Source organism: Danio rerio, chromosome 12 (genome assembly GCF_049306965.1).
Source record: "Danio rerio strain Tuebingen ecotype United States chromosome 12, GRCz12tu, whole genome shotgun sequence".
Classification (NCBI taxonomy): Eukaryota; Metazoa; Chordata; class Actinopteri; order Cypriniformes; family Danionidae; genus Danio; species Danio rerio.
In genome coordinates this window covers 23,939,133-23,957,160 of record NC_133187.1, presented here as the reverse complement: position 1 = coordinate 23,957,160, position 18,028 = coordinate 23,939,133, and the positions used below count along the sequence as shown (strand labels likewise).

Here is an 18,028-nt window from a genome sequence, read left to right as displayed (position 1 = left end):
CCATACAGAGGTAAGCTGTCAGCTGGTAAGCGAGAAAATGAAAGCGTTATACCGGCTCATAGTGTTCGTATAAAGATGAATTGCAGCCATATCTGGCTACATAACTTGCGATCTCCAGAAATGTTTATAAGGCTACGTTTTCAGAATGAGCCTAATATAATATAATTATGTGGACAATAAATTTGGACTACATCCAAGCAGAAATTAGCATGTTTAAAGAAGTGATCATGCCATGTTTTCTAATAATGTTGCCAAAGGGGCAGCATTGAAAACAATAGAGGGCCTAAGATGGATGCTTGAGGCACTCTGTACTTTTATTGTTGTTAACTTGGATCACTTTTTTCTATTTAAATTAATAAAATAGTGCCAATCTGACATGTAGGACCGGTAACTTGATCAATTAGTTGGTAACTAGGTATTGTATACGTAGTTAAAGTGTTTTTAATTCACTATTGCACTTAAGTACATTTTTAAGTATTTATATTTTTAGGATAAAAAAAGTTTCCCACTCAGATTTTCCTTGGCTTTAACTTCACAAATTCAGTGTTGACCAACAGAGATCCATTTGTTTTGAAAGTGATTTTTGTGCCTTGCATTTATACGTCGCTCCCCTAATGACATTAGACAATGGACTTTTGTTCTAATTTTGCTAATGCATCACACTTCTGATTTCTTTATAACCTTCTACCAAAGCAATAACAGATAAAAGAAGAATTGTGGTGATAGTGTGATCACATTTATAGTAGGTTTAGCTACAGATATGGACTCAGACCACTGGCTAACCAGCTGAGGTTTAATTATACAGAATAGAAAAGACTTGGGGTGTTTCTTAAGTCTTCTTGTTGTGTTTTGTCATCACTGAAAAAACAAACAAACAAACTCACAAACCACAAATCTGCATTTGGTTCTTTCACATGTTAGTCAGATGGCCTCTGTGTGAGTCCAGACATGAGGGTACAGGAGGCCAGTCTGAAGACCTATAGTATGCAACTATATTTACCCTCGTCTTGTGATCATGTGTCAATTTCAGTTAATCAGCATGAGTTGGAGCTTCGCATGAGGGCAAAATAAGAATTTGTCACACTGACCAACAGAAAGCTGCTTGGTTTGAAATTGACTATTTTGGTGAGCTGTAGACAATGGACCTTTTATGCCTTGTGGAATCTAGTGAATTTTTGCTAACGTGCCATGTTTCTTCTCTTTCCGCTTGTTACGTTTGACTTCACGTCAAAGTTTCTGGCTCAAAATGCTCTGTCAGAAGCTGAAAGTGAACAATAAACTTTGTTAATATGCACTCACAGTGTGCAGCAGTGAAATTCATGACTGTAATTACTTCGTACTTCCACCTACACAGAACTACCCTTAGAAAATTTATCTAGTCACCTGTATATTTACTATAGATAGGGTTGGGCAAAAAAAAAAAAAAAAAAAAATTAATTAAGCCTTTTACATATGCTGGAACATATATATATATATATATATATATATATATATATATATATATATATATATATATATATATATATATATATATATATATATATATATATATATATATATTATGGAAGTTTTTTCCTAACAAAATTAAAATGAAAATTCAAATGCTTAAAAGATCAAATGATAAATCAAATGCTCAAACTATAAATCAAATGCTCCTACCGACATTGCAAATGATAAATCAAATCCTCAAACTAACTCTGCAAATGATAAATCAAATGCTCAAACGGACTTTGCAAATGGTGAATCAAATCCTCAAACCGACTCCTCAAATGATATATCAAATCCTCAAACTGACATCGCAAATGATAAATCAAATCCTCAAACCGACATTGCAAATGGTGAATCAAATGCTCAAACAACTCTGCAAATGGTGAATCAAATCCTTAAACGACTCCGCAAATGGTAAATCAAATGCTCAAACTGACATCGCAAATGGTGAATCAAATGCTCAAACAGACATCGCAAATGATAAATCAAATGCAAATGAGGTGTCAATCAACCAGCATAGGCGGAGCTTTAAGGCGGAAGACTTTGTTGTTGACAACAACCGGTAGCGCTACGACTTTTTCAAGGCGTTCAGATTTGCGTGCACTATTCCACGTCGTATCCGTATAAACTCGTGAAAGAGAAAGCGAGAAATCTCCTACTGCTTCTGTCCACATTCTGAAGTGTTCATCAGATGGGTACATCTCTCACAGGAGGCCACGAAAAGCCATACGGCAAGATAATAAAAAAAAGTTACATAACTGACGTTACAAGCGCAACTTTAAATAAATGGCAGGTTTAATAAATCTTAATTTAAAATAATATTTTATTACATAAGATATCCTTGTCAAATTTCACCTAATTTGTTGTTACCTTTATTGTGTAACATTTTTTATCCACATGTAGAACATGCTTAAAGTTAGTTTTCCAGTCTTGTTTGATTATATAATCATATATTCTTATATCAAAAGAAAATCTATTACATTTGTTCTCTTTTTGCTGTTTATGTTAATTGTTAAGATACAGCAATGTTTCCCTAAGCCTGTATGAAATTTTTATTTCTGCATAATAATGATTAATAATAATTGTTATTGATAACAATCCCATAATAATACAAATGAAATAGCAGGGACAGAAGCAATAACACCTAATAGCATCAGTAACTTGATAACCCTACCTGATAGCCTTTCTAATGTTGGCACATTGGTACATCTGCACAAAGATGTCGGACAGCTGCTTGAAGATCTTCCTTTGGAGAAATTTTACACTCGAAAAATGTGAGTATTTACTCTAGACTGCAAAGCCCACCCCAACACTTACAAAAATAATAAATGCTGTTCACAAACACACACACACACACACACCACAGCTATGCATGAATAGTCACTAGACAAATGTAGCCAAGGTGAGTACATCTTTATTTTCAGTCAAAAAATGAAATAATGTAGTTATACATTATTGAAATTATTAATGTATTCATCAAAAATTAAAGAAAATATGAATGTATGATTAAAAGAATTAATAATAGTAACCATGATAAATAAATACAAGTCAACAAGATACGAAACTAAGCTTTATTCAAACAATCATGTATTTCAGACAAAACCCCATGTTCTGCTGCATGCTGGACTTCTGGACTTCACTTGTTTTTGCCATCACATCCCTCAGTGCTGCAGTCAGACTGGAACAGAGTTGTGAGGTGAGGCTGTCCATGCCTGAGAAACCGATTCATACTGAAGATGAAGAGACCACACCAGCATCTGGCTCAGATGAGGACACGCAGGCAGGTGGAGGGATGCAGGGTCTTGTCCATGGCACTACAGCATCTTCAACATTTACTTCATCAGCACACTGCTGTTCTTCATCATCATCACTGCACACACCAGTCTGAGGACATTTCAGATTATGCAAAGCTCTTAATAAAGAAGTCATTTAACAGCACACTTTTTGAGTTTCATTTGAGTTCTGAATTGGAAGTAATAACATGATCTTACTTCATGTTTTGAATTCAGGTTTTCTCTGTTTTCTTGCCTTGCAAGTCCTGCTCCAGCCCAGAAATGGCATATAAATCAACATTAAAGAAATTGTTGTAATAGCGGTTTGAAACAACAATATTTTGTTAAACAAATATGATGGTAGCATTTGTTCAGTCACTCTGCATCAGCTAACACACAAATATGTGTGCTTCCTTCTCTATAACAACCAGACAAGTCACGTTACCTCTGTGATTTTGTGTGCTCAAATTATACTTTCATAAATGTATCACCAACTGATCAGAAGAAAACATTACTGTATTAATATTACATGTATCTCACCTAAGCTGTATTGACAAAAGTGCATTCTACATCAACACAAACAAATCACTCAGACGTCTGTTTAATGTTATAATTTGCTAATCTGCAATACCTCTTATATTTTTCTGTCAGACATTGAATAATGTAAATTTATGTAAATTAACGTTTGAAACGTCATGTGCTTACAGAAGTTCCTACATGATAATTTACAGCAAGATAAAATAAATATACTGTAATTCTTTACACTTTCAGTAATTCTACAGTTCACTGTACAGTAGCTCAACTAGTGCTATTTTACTGTAACTTAACTCAAGGAACCGTCTTTCTGGATTTAATTACTTACATGTAAGATGTCTAAATCTCTCCAGTTTTCCACAATGTGACATAGCATCATCATCTTGCCGTATGGTTTTTCGTGGCCTCCTGTGATAGATGTACCCATCTGATGAACACTTCAGAATGTGGACAGAAGCAATAGGAGATTTCTCGCTTTCTCTTTCACGAGTTTATACGGATACGACGTGGAATAGTGCACGCAAATCTGAACGCCTTGAAAAAGTCGTAGCGCTACCGGTTGTTGTCAACAACAAACTCTTCCGCCTTAAAGCTCCGCCTATGCTGGTTGATTGACACCTCATTTGCATTTGATTTATCATTTGCGATGTCAGTTTGAGCATTTGATTCACCATTTGCAGAGTTGTTTGAGCATTTGATTGACCATTTGCGATGTCAGTTTGAGGATTTGATTTATCATTTGCGATGTCAGTTTGAGGATTTGATTTATCATTTGAGGAGTCGGTTTGAGGATTTGATTCACCATTTGCAAAGTCCGTTTGAGCATTTGATTTATCATTTGCAGAGTCAGTTTGAGGATTTGATTTATCATTTGCAGAGTCAGTTTGAGGATTTGATTTATCATTTGCAATGTCGGTTTGAGCATTTGATTTATCATTTGATCTTTTAAGCATTTGAATTTTCATTTGAATTTTGATAGGAAAAAACTTCCATAATATATATATATATATATATATATATATATATATATATATATATATATATATATATATATATATATATATATATATAGATTATATGCAATTATTATATGCAGAGCCTTAAAGTAAAAATAAATTATTGACAAAATATTAAATTTAATAAGTGAAAGGTTTGCAAATATATTTCCCCCCTTAAACAATAGCCTACTCTTATATTCTTAATAACTTGAGGAGACCTAATCATTTTCAAACTCAGAAAGCAGTATTCAGTTTTGAAAGAACATTTGGACACAAAACCAATAATTTAATAGTCTTAAATCACAACATGTAATGTTAACTTTTTCAGTTTGTTGTAAGTTTGTTGTGCAATATCCCATTCAAAGGTAACAGAATTATGAATACACTGCATTGTAGAAAAAAGCAAAAGTTAAGTGACGTCATTGTGAAAAGGGTCCATTTTCCCATTATTGTTTTACATAATTAATAATCTTAGGGTGTACTCACACTATGTACAGTAGCCTTAAACAGGGCCGAAGCACGCTTGTCCCTCCTCCTGTCTCCCCCGACGGCCAGCACTCACGTTACATTCGGGTCTGTAAACGCTTACATCATCGATGATGTGCTGTTCAGTAACAGTGGAGATTGCTTTAATTATATAATTTTAGTCATTTGGGATGCAGTGAAACTCAATTAAATATTTTGGAGAACAGCCAATAAAGTCCTCGTGTTGCAGGAATTAGGAGGTTTGCTAAAGGTGCAGCTGTCGTGCAGTGAGGGGTTTGCATCTTTAATAATCTACGACAGTTTGTGTTCATTAATCAGTAAGAATGATTAACAAATCTATATAAAACAGTCTCTTAAAAGTCATGTTTCATCTTCAGTTTTGGGCTCAGGCTTCGAGCCCAAGTAAACCGCGCTTTGGTACACCTCTTCCAACCAGGGGAGGGCCGGCCAAGTGAACCGCACCTGAGCCGGATTCGGGAAACGGGCCTGGGCACGGTTCAGATAGCATAGTGTGAGTACGTCCTTATTAAGAACATAAGTTTTAGTTGGACGTATCTGTTTTTGGGTGTCAAAATGTAACATTCTGAAAACGTAGCCCTATTTCTGGAGATCATGAATTTTGTAGCCAGAAGAATGTATAGTTAATTAATGCTATGGGGCGGTATGCTGTCGTTACTTTTTGTTCCCAGCTGACCACTGACCTCTGTATAGACGGCCTTCCGGCTGTTATCAGTTTGTCCAGTTCGCTCACAATGTACGTCTGTGGACTTGAGATGCAGAGAGGAGATGACCATCCGGGGAATCCGCTGCAAAAAAATGTGCTGAATAAGTTAGTGGTTCCTTCCGGTGTGGCAACCCCAAATTAATAATGGGACTAAGCCAAAAAGAAAATGAATGAGGAGGATGACCATGACGATGGGGTTTAAGTCAGGTGAAGAACGGTTCCAGAAAGCAGATAAGACAAAACCAGAAACCAAATAAATTAAATAAACAATTAAATAACAGGGTGAGAATTTGGTAAAATGTGGTAAAAATCAGACGAGGGCTTTTCTTTTTCTGAATTGATTTTTAAATTTGTAGATTGAGTTTAGGGTAGCCTCTGGTGGATTTACTAGAGAACCGCATGTGCGAATGGCACTTGCAAGAGAAGTTTGAGATCTCAAAAAAAAGATACACACTGGCCTGTCGTGGATTCGTGAAAACAAAAAATGCAAAAAAACATAGCTCCTGAAACGTAATTGGGGCTCTTGCGAAATGTATATAGAGAAACATTTTCAGAATGAGCCTGGGTTGGATTTTTCTATGTAGGACATTATTTGTTACTTTTTTCATGGCAAACATAACATAGACTAATGTATATAGGGAATTTGTTTATTTTAATGGTAAAATATATTCACAACTTTTTCCTTTTTAAAACACAATTTGCCAATTTTTTATGATCTAAATGACTCAATTACTACATTACAAAATGTTAATAATAAAAAAGTGTAAAAACTTTATAAGGACTTATTTATATATGAGTATTATATAATAAGTTAATTTCTCTTTGTAAGTTATTTTTTATATTATTATTTTTTATTGTTTCCCTGTTGTACTGTACACTTTGTCATCCAATTCATGTTAATTGTTGTAAAAAGTATGTTTTACATATAGATTTTTAGAATGTTTCATTAAAGCACGCTAAGCAATGAACTAAACCATGAGAAGAAGCATAACCTTACAAACCTTGATTTGAAGTAAAAAATATTTGAAAATCAAAGTTATAAAACAAAGTATATGTAATTGTTTGTTTTATAATTGTTTTAACATCTTAAACAGTATGTCTCATATGGGAAAACAAACAGCAGTCTGTATTCCATAAATATCAACTGTAACCAGTAACTGTATCACATCTACTGAAAAAGTCTCATGTGTACACAGAGTGAATCTCATCTCTTTCTTCTAAATAAACTAGTTCTCTAGTATGATTCTGATGGTTGAAGTTGTTTCAACAAGCTGCTGTCCTGCTATAGTGGATAACCAAACTGGGTGAGAACAAATTCTTACTATCATTGTAAAACAGGACAAGCAACTGTATTCTGTTGCAGAGTGTACAAACCATGAATCTTCTAGTGTACATGATATATATAGCCTGTAAACTAAATTGCACAGCTTCCTTTGTAAAACGTTTTATTGCTTTCATACTTGTATGCCTTTAACAGCTTGTTTCCTTCTATTACTGGTCCTCATAACTTCTTCTAATGCGTGTAAGCGCACCTGTTTTCACACAAATAACGATTTCATTCCCAAGTCTGAACTGACCACATTTGACCTCAGGCTAGCCACAGCTGACGAGTAACGGAAAAACCACAAAGATGAATTTGTTTAATATCTAAAGGATACCATTAATCAGTCGTTGTCACGGGTACAAACACTGATGTTTAATTTTAATAACTTTATATTACCAGACATAAATCATGTCATGTATGAGCAGTCATCCACCACTTTATTGGGTTGGAGCCAAGACTTACTTTTTACAGGAACTAATGCAAGATTACAGCTTATGTCCCTGTGAAAATGAGTCAATTATTCGAGCTTCTATTAAGTACACATTAGGAACAAATTAGCATCCCGAGCACAAGGGATTAGCATCTCAAATGGTTTATCATACGACTCCAATGCTTAATCAGACACTTATCAGCGTGCTTAGAATTACTTTGTCATAAATAATGGCATAGCCCATTAGAGCAGATAATGTACACTTCCACTCCAAATTCTCAGTGCGCGCACACACACACACACACACACACTCTCTCGATGCTTTTTTGTGTATTAGAAGTATGTGTTGTTTATTCGTAACTCATTGGTTTAGATGTATATTAAATATAAGATATTGAAATTAATTGTCGCAATTAGAAAACAAGCATTAAAATGTTATTATTTAATGCAGCCCTTCATTTTCATTTTGCTGATGAACTTGATGTATCTGATGGAGCTAGAATGCAGTTATTAGCCTCTAAAATTCAAGTGATTTAGGCAAAAATGCTCTTCTCCCCTCATTTTTGTTCATTCTGATATCATTCAACGGTTTATTAAATAAGTTATTAATTTATTAATTGTCTGCTTGTTTCATTTTGCCCATTAATTTATTTCTGAGAATGCCACAGCAGAACTGCTTAGCCTATGATCAGTGATAGTAGAAGTATAGTAGATCACAGAGGTACTGCTTATGCTAACTGTTTTTCAAAGATTTTGAATTTTGCTTGCCAATCTTAAGCCAATTGTAGTGGATTGTTTTGGTTCAATTTGGAATTTCCCCAACCAGCTCAGAGCCCGGGGGACCAGAGTGAGTGCTCCGACTTGGCTCCTCCTGGTCCACTGTTTTTAAAAGATGATTTTGATCATTCTGACTCTTAATGCAGCTCAAAAGCATTACCCTTCCTACATTTTCTCTATGTAGTTTAGTAATTTTAGAACACAAAATGTTTACAGGAAAATAATCATTTTATTATAAGTAATAATGATAATTATGGCTGAGCAAAAATTAATTGCGATTAATCCCACCCAAAATAAAAGTTTGTTTTTGCAATATATATATATATATATATATATATATATATATATATATATATATATATATATATATATATATATATATATATATATGTGTATATATATGTATATATATATATATATATATATATATATATATATATATATATATATATATATATATATATATATATATATATATATATATGTATATATATATATATATGTGTGTGCTGTTTATATTTATCAGGTATATGTATACGACTTTATTCAACAGTTTTTTTCTTAGAGTCAATATAAGGCATGCTTTTACAGGAGTACTGTGCTCTTTTTGTGTATCATGTAGGGGTGAGGTACTGACATATACTTCGGTTGTGCCTGTGCTTTGTTTAAAAGAGTGGACGATGTGCGTAGGCATCTGGTGTATACATCAGGCAACATATAGGCTCATTCTGAAAATGTAGCCCTATATACATTTCTTGCCATCGCAAATTATGTAGCAGAGAAATGTATGTGCATGTGAAGTTAACAAGAATTATTATTATTAAGCCTATTTACTAAATTTCTCACTAATTGTTTTTTATTAACGTCTACCGCTTCCCCAACCCTAAACCCAACCCTCACAGTAATGTAAAAACAGTAGTTGTACCGAGTATTATTTATGTTATTTGTTAAAGTACCCAATAAATTATATATTTTTAACATCTACCCGTACCCCAACCCTAAACCCACTGCACCATATGACGCCCCAACCATCATAGTACTGTACCTGTGCGACCCACTTGTGGAGGATGAGGGAGCTCTCAGATTCCATTAAAAAAAACATTTGAATCTTGAAGGTCAGGAACATGGGTGAGGCAGTGGCGCAGTAGGTAGTGCTGTCGCCTCACAGCAAGAAGGTAGGGTGGGTAGGCTAAATTGTCCGTAGTGTATGAGTGTGTGCGTGTGTGGATGTGTCCCAGAGATGGGTTGCGGCATCCGCTGCGTATAAAAAAAATAAAAAAAACTTGCTGGATAAGTTGGTGGTTCATTACGCTGTGGCGACCCCGGATTAATAAAGGGACTAAGCCGACAATGAATGAAGGAAGGTCAGGAACATCATGAGGGTGGCCAATTAATGACACAATTTAGATTTTTAGGTGAACTAATGTCTTTTACTGAAATAGCATATACCCTACAGTACATCCAGTGTTTTAATTTCGGTTGTTCTTATTCACACTCATACACTACAGACAACTTAGCCTACCCAATTCACCTCTACCGCATATCTTTGGGGGAAACCGAAACACCTGGAGGAAACCCACGCGAAGGCAGTGAGAACATACAGACTCCACACAGGAACGCTAACTGACCCAGCCAAGGTTCGAACCAGCGATCTTCTTGCTGTGAGGCAACAGCACTACCTACTGCACCACTGCGTCTCCAAAAAATGTAACAAATAAGTTAAAGTATTTTGCATATAGGATACAGAATTGCGTTGGCTAAGTGCCTACAGTACATCCATCCATCTAATTATCCATTCGGAGGGCAGAGAATTAAGAGTGATCATTTATGTTCATAAGGGTAATCGCTGCAAATTTTTGTCTGTCATATTAGTTTAAAGACCCAGTGAACCCAGTCTCCTCATTTACTTGTGTGTCGACAGGCAATTAAAACCCATGTTCAGTTCATGTTCTCCTGATAATCAGCCTCAGAAACGGCTCCAGTGCTCGCTTTAAGAGATCACATTAGCTTCACTTCCGCTTACATTGATTTTCAATGCTTTTAGTGTTGGAATGAGACAAGCACCATGACAGACATGAGCTTTCCAATACTGCGGCATGTCTTGTGTGTTTCACCTCTGTCAGTGGGTCTAATTGATTCCCGCTCTCCTTTACTGAATCAGGTACAGAAAATCCTTTAGGGTCGTAATCTGCAGGCCTGCAGCAATGCATTTTGACTGAGACTCTCAGTAACTTGTTAGATGGATCACACATTGTTATACAGGTCTCTTATTGGACTGTTTGGGAAATCATCGCTTATTTGACATTGTTTACTTGCATCTAAATAAATAATACAAATTACAAATGCTTAAAAAAGCAAATTAAGGAAATAATATATACTTGTCTTGATCCCTGCATTTGACTGTTATGAGCATGTGAGTTTGTCCTGTGGGACTTTGGTGATTCATTTTAAACTCACGAGATGCACATTTTTTTCATATAAATGTATCATTACTTGCCAAACAGTACAATTGGAGTAAAAGTATCTTTAAATGCAACTCTAAGTAAGAGTAAAAAGTAGCCTTTCTAAAAGTACTCGAGAAGTATTCAGCTATGAAAATTATTCCACCTATACCCTGGAAAATAAAAGTGTAGCTTACATCAGTGCCACTTTCTTTTAAGGGTGTTTCTAAGTTTAAGTTAAATTATTTGCCATCCATAAATTTTAAATGTGAGATTAATTTTATATGAGCACACATTACATTAATATATACACCTGTAATAAGCCAGATAGGAAGCAGGTTGATTCATTTACAGTACATGTGGAGTGAAAGTTGTGTAATCTAATGGGCAAACTTAGGTCATGCACTTTGAACCCTGACTAACATGTTACGAGTGTCCAACAGTTGGTGCCCCATGACTTACCATCTTTTTAGCTTTCACACTAAACATGCTTGCTGCATTTATAAAGTGTCCATGTCTTGAGGTCAGTCTGTCTGATGCATTTTTTTCTAAGCGTGATTCGATTGGATGCTATTTTTTTTATGTGTGATTTGATTAAAGGAAAATTATGGGACTGATTATTCTGCATAGCCAGTCACCGTAAATGAAAAATAGACAGTTACTCAAAAAGTAAAAAAGGTTACTGGAAGTTGAAGGATAATTATTGGGAGTAAAAGTATTAATACAGTACAAATGATTTACTCAAACAAAAAAAGTAAAAATAAAATAAAAGTAAAATTCCGAAAAAAGAATGACTGAATTATGAGTTATTTGAGTATTTCTGATTATTAATAATAACCTGTACATATATCCATCTATTGTCAATCTCTGTTCATAGCTAATGTAACCTGTATATACTGTTAATAGTACATCCATCTGTAAATATCACCTATAGTTTTTTTCTATTGTTGCACTTTATAACTCATACCTATATCCTGCACTTTCTGCTATTGCACCCCTGGTTATACCTAAACTGCATTCTGTTGCTAGGTACATGTACATGTGTAATGACAATAAAGTTGAATCTAATCTAATCTGTTACTTTACACCACTGTTCATAAAAATAAATCCCCATTTGTTCACATGCAGTTGTGATAATAATTATAATAATAGTAAAAAAAAAAAAATCAAAGGATAGAAATATGACTCATTCTAGTGCTATGATTGTCATTAACTTAATACCAGTTTGTAAATTTTGCAAATTTCTGGTAATTTGATGATTCATATTAGGTAGTAAAATCATAACATGCATTTCTTTTCATCTCGACATTTTTTAACTCAAAAGATTTTCAATAATTTGATAAATTATTATTTCGCAGTGGCGCAGTAGGTAGTGCTGTCGCCTCACTGCAAGAAGGTCGCTGGGTTGCTGGTTCGAGTCTCGGCTCAGTTGGCGTTTCTGTGTGGAGTTTGCATGTTCTCCCTGCTTTCGCGTGGGTTTCCTCCGGGTGCTCCGGTTTCCCCCACAGTCCAAAGACATGTGGTACAGGTGAATTGGGTAGGCTAAATTGTCCGTAGTGTATGAGTGGGTGTGTGAATGTGTGTGTGGATATTTCCCAGATATGGGTTGCGGCTGGAAGGGCCTCTGCTGCGTAAATACTTGCTGGATAAGTTGGCGGTTCATTCTGCTGTGGCGACCCCAGTTTAATAAAGGGACTAAGCCGACAAGAAAATGAATGAATGAATTATTTCTTATACAGTTCTGTTGTTTTAATAATTTGCTCAAAAATACAACTGAATTCATGTTTCAAAAATTTAAATAAAATAATAAAATCAAAGGAAGGAGTTAAGATTTGATTCATCCTGATCTTTTGTTTTTGAATTATGCTATTATAAATTTTTCATCAATTTATTTGACAACTCACTATTTGTCATACAGTTCTGTTATTTTTCTGTTTGTTGAATCGATGCAAATTTTCTACAGATTACTCAAATCTGTATTCGTTTATTCATTAATTTTCCTTCGGCTCAGTCTCTTTGTCCATCAGGGGTCGCCACAGTGGATTGAACTGCTAACTTATCCAGCATATGTTTTACGCATATGTTTTAACATCCATACACTCTCACATGCAAACAATACACTAATAGCGCTTGTCTTTGGACTGTGGTGGAAACCAGAGCACTCAGAGGATTTTAGCCAATAATTAGATTTACGCTTTAGCCAATCATTAGTCTATTTATGAGCTCACTGTTTGTAAATGTGTGTTAATATTTTTATTCAGTTTTTATATTAATCGCAGTATTATTATTTAACAATGATTTATGTATATTTCAGTTTATAAGGTAAATTGTTCTGTGTTTTAGTAGATACAGTATTTAATATGAAAGTTTTCCGTTAGTTTTGTTTACTAAACAAATAGTTGTAATTGGATTTGTATTGTAAACCTAAATAAAACATTTTTTAAAATTTCTTGTGTTAAGTTTTTAATGCTCTCAAAATCATTCCACATAAAACCTGCAGATTTATCTTTTTATTTATAATAATTCTGTGCAGAAATAGCAAAAAAATAAAATAAAAAATCTTCTGTCTGTCCCTGTAAATCATTCTCATCTATATAAATATTCCAATGAATAATAGTAAAATAAATAAATAAAATTCACAGGACTGAAATCTAACATTGACTCATTCTCATGCTATGTTTTTACATTTACTTCTCATGAGTGTGTGAGTTTGGCCTCTGGGACTTCAGTGATTCATATTAAAATCAAAAGGTGTTTTGTGAAATAGTTGTAGGGCATATTGTATAGGGTTTTATTCGGGTCAACGTGGCATTTCTTATCCCCTTCATCTTTACATCTGCACATTAGACAATTGCATGACAATTGCACATTATGTCAAGAGAGGTTAATAAAAAGTTAATTAGGGACAAAGAGGCAAAAGGGGTAAATCTACTAAAGAGATTTGGTTGTCTCAAGTGAAGCAGCACATCATGCTCGGTGTGTGGCACTGTTATACAATGTGTTTTTACTGCACTTATATGCACCACTGCATGTGTGATTTCATGCTTAACCAGAGTCTCCCAGCCTCTGTTGATTCTGAGCTTTTAAACTGATATCAAATACAATTAAAATAATTAATGATTTTTACAAAACTTAGATTATTTAATTATTTGATTTTATTAAATTTTATTGCTTTAAGTAATACAGCATAATGTATGTCTTTTACAATTTCACAAAAGCTTATCTGAATTAGACTTTTAAATCCCCTTGTGTCACAATCACCTGCGATCTAATCCTGGTAAATCGTTGGTAAACACACTTTCACTAAAGAATTACAAATCTGCCAGTTTATGGACTACAAGTTCCAGTCATGCACCGCTTACAAAAACCTGTTTCTTATTCCGTTGATTTTACACACTCAAGGCTGGGAGCTGTTCATGAACTTATTACATATATACACAGCACACCTCTTTGCTGAGTCTTGTTATACTGTTTGTGAGCATTGCAACACATTTTCCTTGCCTTTCCATGTTAGACCTTTACTTTGTTGATTTGTTTGTTTATGCTGCCTGCTTCCTGCCTGTACTGATTATTCACCTGTGTTTTGACCATGTCTCTGGATTTCTTGTGTACATGTGTTTGCCCCTGTGTTGAGCATTGCTTGCCTGACCATCCTGCTAATAAACCTGCATTTCACTCTCATAAATAAAGATACGAGAGCTGTCACTGGGGTGTGGTACCTTTTTAAAAAGGTACACATTTGTACTTGAAGGGTAAATATTTGTACCTCAAAAGTATATATATAAATGTATTTCTAGGTACTATGTTATCTATGTTTAGGTACTAATATGTATCCTTGAGATATTATTATGGACCTTTTAGGAACAAATTTGTACCTTTCAAAAAGGTACCACCCCAGTGACAGATCACGTACCTTTATTTCTACGAGTGTTAGATCTGCACTCTGTTGTGAAGTCTCGTTCACATTATACCTTGACTAACCTGGAGAGTGAAAACAGCATTTTTTCATAAAAACGCTCTGCATCCACAGAATCATTTAATTGTTTTCCAAAAGTTTGTTATTTACACTCAAATTGTCACATGTGTCTGTATAAAGGACCAAAAAGCAGAGGAGTTCAGTTCAATAAGCTTTTAAGTGAATAAGCAAAAGAAAGACTCAGCAACTCGCAGAGATCCAGAGCAGGTCTTGGATTTTTTATTTATTTATTTTTTTAATATAATATAATAAACAGAGGAATGGACCACGTGTCAGAACCATAGAATAAATTCCAACAAAAATTAACAGCACCACATGAAAAAGTAAATCAGTAGTGGGCTAAAATCCAATTTCATTAAAGGGCCATGAAACCCCCCGGTTTCAGAAGGGTGTTTTCACACCTCTACTTTGGTAAAAGTCAGTAAAGTGGGCGTGTCCAGCTCAGTTTAGGGGGGAGTGTCGGAGGAGGGAAAAAGGGAAGGTACAAAAAAATTTTCATAAAAATGGGAGTGTCGGTTTGGGCACACGCTGATTTTCACAGAGGCAAAACAAACACACAGACGCAGGGGAGAAAGACAGTGACTGTGTTTACATGGGTATCAGTTATCGAATTATTTGTTAAATTATTAAAGGCACATAGTTTACCCCTTTAAGATTTAATATTAATATTTATTTATTTTTTCGAGTGTGCCAGTTTAGGTTCAGTTCAAAACACAGTTCAGATTTTTTATAATAATGTGTTAAAAAGTGTCATTTTGCAGTGTTTACACAGCTCACTGTGTTGCTTTACATGAAAATTAGTTTTAGCTTCTTGCCCAATGTAACAAGGGGGCGGAGCCAAGAGCTCCCCCACTCTGTGTTTGCAACAGACAGGCAGACAGAGAGAAGCTACATGAGAGGATCAGAATTCAGCCAACTCGGACACAGACCAAGCAGAGAGTACAAAATCATTTGTGCCTTTTCATAGTTTTACAGCCAACTGTGTGCTAGTTTAAAGTGCCGAACTTGTACACTGAGACTAATAACCACATACACTGAATTAGGCACCAGAGCCGCGACACGGCACACTCAGACACACACATTCGCATGTTATTTAAAATGAAACTATTCAGATGGCGCTCTGTGGCGTGGCAGAAGCATGAAGTGTCCCGAATTGTGGCTGGGCGCCGGGGATATCGCTTTGACTCACACGCTAAAAATGGTGGACATGAAACAACAAACTGAGGATATGGTGATGCGCGTCTGTCAATCAATATTGGTGGGCGGGGGGACCGCACTCATACGTCAAGTGTGGTCGCTCAAAAACGGTGGACCAATTGAAGCGTTTTTCAATGTTGTTAAAGGACTGGGTGGAAAAAAGAACTGGGTGTGTTTATATTAACCCAATATGGTGGTCTATACACTATACCTACACACTTGTCTGTCCAAACAGCTTGAAAAGTAGACTTTTCACCATAGGTGCCCTTTTAATGGTGGACTTTAACTGCAGTTTTGCTCTTTTATTCAGGAATTTCATTCATGCCCCTCGTGACAAATTAGATTTTTGGTTCAAGGAATTGCTGAAAGCGTGTATTTTTAATGCAATTTTTGTTACCGCACGGCAAATGAAAGAATAAAAACCTCCGCATTTCTTGGTAACTTAGATGCAGTCAGTAGGTAGCGTCAGAAAGCCGTGTGTGTTATTCCTGTCACAAAATGCGGTAAAAATCCTACATGACGGAAATAGTTTTATTGCTGTGTTTATATGTTTACAATCTGAGAGCAGCATTTACAGCGGATCTTTTAGTCCATAATATTGTAGTGATATTAACATGCGGTAAACTTTCTGAAACTTAGAAATAATTTGACTAAGGTCTGTCTTTAAACATTGAAAGAGTACTGCTGACAATACGAACTAACTTTACCATCTGAATAAACAAACAAAGACATCTGATCGCTTACTTACCAAATCTGTAGAGACAGGACAATCAACACCAACTGGAACCGCGTCTTTATTAAAAGGAGACAAGCAGCAAATCCGGATTTCACCATTTCCAGATGACAAAAGTTCATGAGTAAAAAAAAAAAGTTCCTTAAACAAGTATTTCTGTCCCGCGTCACGTGCCCTGTAATCCACACGTGAGTCTAGCTGCCCTCTTATAGCGGGAAAATGACAACAAAACCTTCCTTGCAGCAAATTATAAAAGCAACACTGACAACCCGTATCACCAAAGAATTCTTCTTCCACTTGCAACACAACGAGTCATCTTTTTGCCGTCTGAACACTCTTTCAGGTAAAACAGTCTTCGAAGCTATCATGCATATTAATGAAGTTGCACCGCATACACAATAGAGCGTGCTGATTGGTTTGAGCCAAGTCTTTCTCATGAATGAATGCAGTACACTCAGAGACATCGCGAAGTACTCCCAGGTACAGACAGACAGTCTACACACTGGAATACATGCAAAGATCTCATAGCCGTGACGCAGCTTCAAAAATTCAGTTGAAACCGCAAGTATGAATTTGCTCAAAATAACGCAAAAACAACCAATTTTCACTTTTTAGAGAAATATGTGTCCTAATAGTGTTTTTAGCATCGTGGTACACATATATGACTGTCAACAGCTCAAAAAAATGTGTTTTGGTGTTTTGTGACCCTTTAAAGTAAGTCTTTGGTTCAGGGCTGGTAGTATAGTACAAGATGCAGGCAAAGCAGAGGGTCAATTTTCCAGCAGGGCAGAGCAAATCCAGAATGGTTCCAGAGAACTGTACATAGAAAGCAGAAGTAAACTAAGAAACAGACCAATTAGAAAGCAGCACTCAGTGTAGGCAACTCTAACACTCGGTCACACTGGGCTTTTCCTCCCATAGACTTCCATTCATACTCACGCGAATGCGTCAGACCGGAAACGCGGGGTCATGCGTTAAGTTTCGCAGGTTGCTGCGGTGCAAAGGTCAAGCTTGGTGAACTCTGGCCTGCGAAATCGCATCACTTGACTGCATGAGATCAATCGAGGATCAAAACATGACATATCTGGACAGAAATGTAAAACATGGAGCAATCGCTCGCTTTATAAAATGTCTAATAAAGCTTGTTT

The 18,028-nt window shown here is 35.5% G+C and overlaps 2 long non-coding RNA genes across 3 annotated transcripts in view; both read left to right on the top strand.

The window, feature by feature from the left end:
- LOC137490442 (uncharacterized) overlaps positions 1–18,028 on the top strand; it is a 54,366-nt gene that overhangs the window by 2,067 nt on the left and 34,271 nt on the right. The window lies entirely within an intron of this gene.
- On the top strand, positions 2,061–3,426 carry LOC110438938 (uncharacterized). Its single transcript, XR_002457341.3, has 2 exons — positions 2,061–2,762; positions 3,085–3,426. It is a non-coding gene; the product is annotated as an uncharacterized lncRNA (long non-coding RNA).